We start from the raw sequence: 4,812 nt of genomic DNA, 5'->3' as shown, positions 1-4,812 counted from the left end.
AGTAAATTACTCAAAACAATAGAAATGTCCACCAATAGAGATTGGGTTAAAAAATATGATATATCATGCTAATAGAATGCAAAGTAACTACTTAAATAATGTGGGAGAAATATATTTAATGCCATAAAAACATTTTTGTGATATATGACATGAAGAGAACAGATTGCAAAATAGTATGTATATTGTCATCTCATTTTGTAAGGAAAAATTGTGTATGAATCTGTCTGGCAGTATAAATATCACAATGTTAAATATGGGGCCAAAAAAAAAAAAATCAAGTGTGTCTCCTGAATGGTGGAACCTCTCCAGTCCCCTTCCCTTACTCTGCTCATAGATCTTAAGTGGCCCTCACATCCCCTCTAAGGAGAGACACGTAAGCAAAAAGCAGACGAAAAACATACATCAGAAGGGGATTACTTATAAGTCAGAAAGAGAAAGACAAATACCATATGATATCACTTATATGTGGAATCTAAAATGACACAAATGAACCTATCTATGAAATAGAAACAGACTCACAGACATAGGAAACAGACTTGTGCTTGCCAAGGGGGAGGAGGGATGGGGAAGGGATGGACTTGGGAGTTTGGGGTTAGTACAATAGATGCAAACTATTATATATAGAATGGATAAAAAACAAGGTCCTACTGTATTGCACAGGGAACTGTATTCAGTATCCTGGGATAAACCATAATGGGAAAGAATATTAAAAAGAATGTATATATGTGTATAACTGAGTCACTTTGCTGTACAGTGGAAATTAACACAACATTGTAAATCAACTATACTTAAACTAAAAATAAATAAATACATTTTAAAAAAGGAAAAAATGAGGATTACTTCAGGAAACAGAGTCCAGCGAATAATTCTCCATGACCTCAAAGAATGTGAGATGAAATAGTTTCTCTTTGACAAGAGAGCTCAAGGAAAGATGCAAGAGTGCAAGGAAGAGATTCTAAGGGGACAGAAGGAGATGCAAAGCAGGCTGGCCTAGTTTCAAAAGAAAGGAAGAAGAAAAAAAAAAAAAACCAGCAACATCACAGGGATAGCTATCATATTAGTAGCAATAAAAACTGGAATAAATAGAATTGAAATGGTTTTCTGAATGAATACAATTGATAACACAAATGAAAACAAAATGAAACAGAGAAAAGCCTTGTAAAAATATTTAGAGGAAAGATTATTAAAATGGAAGACATGTACAAAGAATTCAAATATAGATCCAAAGGTTAAAATTAAAAAGACACACATTCCTAAGGTGGAAAACACAATAAATAGAATAGAAAAGATATTCACAGATGTTATAGAAGAAAAATTTCCTGAAATAAAGATTTGAATCTACAGATTAAAAGGACAGACCATATCCTAGGAAAAAACTGAGTCAGATGGCTCATAACAAGGATTGCTCATTTTTCCTCCAGTATTCATTCTCCCTTCTTCCATTATTGTAGAATGGTCATCGAGAATGAAGACTATATTTCCCAGTATTCCTTGCAGTTAGATCGGGTCATATGACCAAGTTCTGTCCAATGGGATGTGAGCAAAAGATTAATATTTGCACTTCTGGGTATATCCTTAAAGGAAAGGATATTCCCTTTCTCTTTTTCCCTTTCTGTTGGCTAGAATATTCATCTTGGTGTATGTGGACAAAGACAACACCCTAGGAATGGTAGAGCACCCAAACAGAAAGAGCCTGAATTCCTGGCAGTTTCATTAAAGCATTGCTGCTGTATCATTTATAACATTAAATGAGAAACAAATACAGTCTCTCTTAAAGCCACTGTTATTTTGGGTTTCTGTCTGAATTTATATCCTAAATAATACACTGATTAAGGTATATATTGATGAAGTTGCTGAATTTCAGAGATAAAGTATCTTAAGAGTGTCCAAGTAGAAGAAGCAAGTCATGTACAAAGAGTAAGATCAGTATCCTTAGGCTTCCCCCAAAGCAACACTCAAAGTCAGAAGACAAAGGAGCAATGTCTCGAAAGATGTGAGGGAAAGAATGACACAAGAATTTTTACCCAATTTGCCCTTTAAGTATAAAGACATAGGCCCTTTGAAGCATGCAAGAATCCATGAGACCAGTATGAAAAAAAGACTACTTGATGACAAAATGAAGGGTTGACTCCAAAAATAGAAATGGAAAAGTCATGGTAAAAGAACAATAATAAGGATCAGATCCACTTAAATACAGAACCAATCAGACAGCTTTGGGAATTGTGGTAAAAGGATGGGATGTAAATATCATTAATCTTTCCTATGTGAAAATGACACGACCAAAAAAATTAAAAGGAGGAGGCAAGGGGAGAGGAAATGGGAGAAAATATGTGTGTTGATTTCCTCTTGGCTGGAAGTGTGGTCTTGGCTGGAAGTCAATTGATATTGTCTAAAATTGAAACGTTGTTTTTAAAAATGACTCAAAAATCTTAATGTTGTCCTTTTTTAAGAAAAAGGACTATTTTTAGGAAGCTGTATATCTTGGTGTCAAGAAATATTTTCTGAAGTTCAAGAATTCCTTCAAGTTTTTTCTCCTGATAAATGTCATGCTTTGTTTAAAAGAAAAATGTGATCCCATTTTTTGTAATGCTATTGTTGGTATTTCCATTCTCTGTAAAACTATTTCTGTTTCTCACCTACACACAAAAAAACAAACACACACTTTCTTTCATTCTCATTCGTATCCATATGTTTGTTTACAGAAACATCTGGAAGGATGGTCCCTGTCAGTAGCAAATTGTCCCTGAGTGATGGAGTTGGGATCAAATTTTTTTTTGTTTTTTACTTTTCTTCTTGCAAGTTTTGCATGCTTCAAATTTTTATAATACAGTAAAAGTTCAATAATCAAGCATAGATCAGACTTAGAAAATGTCAGTTATTAGATCTTCTGGATTATGAGGTTTTCTGGGTGTTAGTCTGTTGCTATTCCAAGGTATCATTTCACAAATATATTTGTAACGTACTTCATTAATCTGTTCTTTGCCTTAAGCATATCATGATTTAAGTAACCCATATACTAAAATAGTACATTCTAGTTCAATTATAAATATAATTGGCTATTAATGGCTGAATGGAATTCAACCGTATGAATTTGCTTGGTAAATTCTCTATGGTAAGACAAGAAGGTCATTTCTAAATTTTTGCTAATATAAACAGTTCGCTTACATCCTAAGGATGATGCTTACATCCTAAATTATTTCTTTGAGATAGATTTCTAGAAGAATCACTGGGTCAAAGGAATGTATATTCCCAAGGTGTTTTATATTTATTGCCAAGTTGCCGTCCAGAAAGGCCTAGCTAGTTACACATTCCCACCTACAGTTCGGAAAGAAAGTTTTCCCTCCCCACACCCTCACTATCACAGAAAGTTATTCCAGGCCATATGAACTTTGAACTTTCCTCTCAGGTGCCTGGAGGAAATGCCCGCACTAACTAAAGATGTAGATTATTATACATGCCCCTAGAGACTGGCTGCCGGGGTGGGGGTGGGGGGTGGGGGGGTGGGGGTGGGAGTTGGGCATTGGACCTTCTAAAGAACCCTCGGTGCAGCCCAGCGTCCAGGTGACTACCCTGTAATGGACAGGTCTAACCCTGATTCCCATGTTTGTTTGCCGTTCATCAATGATTTTCTCTAGACTCTGCTTCTCAAAGTTGCCTCCTCATGGTGCATGTTTGTTCCTGACCCCACATTGTATTTAAATTGCTTGGTTAATTTGTACCCCTCCCTGCAAGACATGAGTTCCATGAGGGCAGGAAGTCTTGCCCACCTGTGAATTCTCAGCACAGAGAAGAGTACCAGGCATGTGGTAGCACCTTGTGTTTTTGTTTTTTGTTTGTTTTTTTAGAAACTCTTTATTTTCCGTCAACCTATTTCCATTTTAAGAGTTTGTGGAAGAACAGTTTAAGACCACTCAGTGGTTGTTCCTACCCACTCAGTAGCCTGAGCAGTGGAAGCTGCAGTCCAGTCTTCAGTGGCAGGCTGACCACTCCAATCTTCAGTGGGGAACTGCTGAATAGGCACAGAGGGCACCTGCACACCTTCGGACCAGTCCGCCACCGCAGGCTGAGTAGCAGTGAACTCAGGAGCTGGAGCTGAATTCACCCTGAAATTCCTCCTTGGTCACAGCCTTCTCAGCTGCCGCCTGCTCTGCCTTTTCAATCTCTTCAGGATCTCTGTAGAAGTAGAGATCAGGCACGACCTCCCATGGGTGTTCACGGGAGATGGTGCCACGCATGCGCAGAACTTCCCGGGCAAGCATCCACCACATCAGACCCACTGAGTGAGCTCCCTTTTTAGGATCTTACATCAGGATACATCAAGTTAGTCTGAAAACAATAAGGCCAAGTAATGCCTGAGAGGTCCAAGAGTAAGAAATAATGGAGAAAAGCAGAAGAAAACACAGGCCATTTTTAAAATGTTTTTTCATCTCTCCTTAAAGCACTCATATATTAAAATCATACATTTGTAGCAAGTATTACTATCAAACTCCACTCATTGGGCCAGAGACCCTTGCGATGTTAGCGAAAAACTTGCCCCTCATGTAGCACACTACCTACACTTGTGAGTTCATCGGCCAGTGGCCTCAACTCCAAAGCACCTTGTTTTTTAAGGAAGGTAGAAGAGACTGAGAATCAGAAGCTCCTGAGGGGTTAACTAGACACCTGAGACTCCTCTGGTTGTCTCTGCTTTTTCCTCATTCTCCACATCCAACCTGCAATAAGCCAACTTTGGTCTCTCTAAACCATTCCCTCCTTCCCATCCCCATGTGCTCTCCTGCCTAGTTCAGGCCCTTAATGCAGATCACTTGAACA

The 4,812-nt window shown here is 38.1% G+C and overlaps 1 non-coding gene across 1 annotated transcript; it reads right to left on the bottom strand.

Annotated features, from left to right (window-relative positions):
• Positions 1-4,461: 4,461 nt before the first annotated feature.
• LOC137778228 (small nucleolar RNA SNORA62/SNORA6 family) lies at positions 4,462-4,599 on the bottom strand. Its single transcript, XR_011076806.1, has one exon. It is a non-coding gene; the product is annotated as a small nucleolar RNA SNORA62/SNORA6 family (small nucleolar RNA).
• Positions 4,600-4,812: the final 213 nt, after the last annotated feature.

The sequence above is a fragment of the Eschrichtius robustus genome, chromosome 15, assembly GCF_028021215.1.
Source record: "Eschrichtius robustus isolate mEscRob2 chromosome 15, mEscRob2.pri, whole genome shotgun sequence".
Taxonomy (NCBI): domain Eukaryota; kingdom Metazoa; phylum Chordata; class Mammalia; order Artiodactyla; family Eschrichtiidae; genus Eschrichtius; species Eschrichtius robustus.
This window is presented reverse-complemented; position numbering and strand designations above follow the sequence as displayed.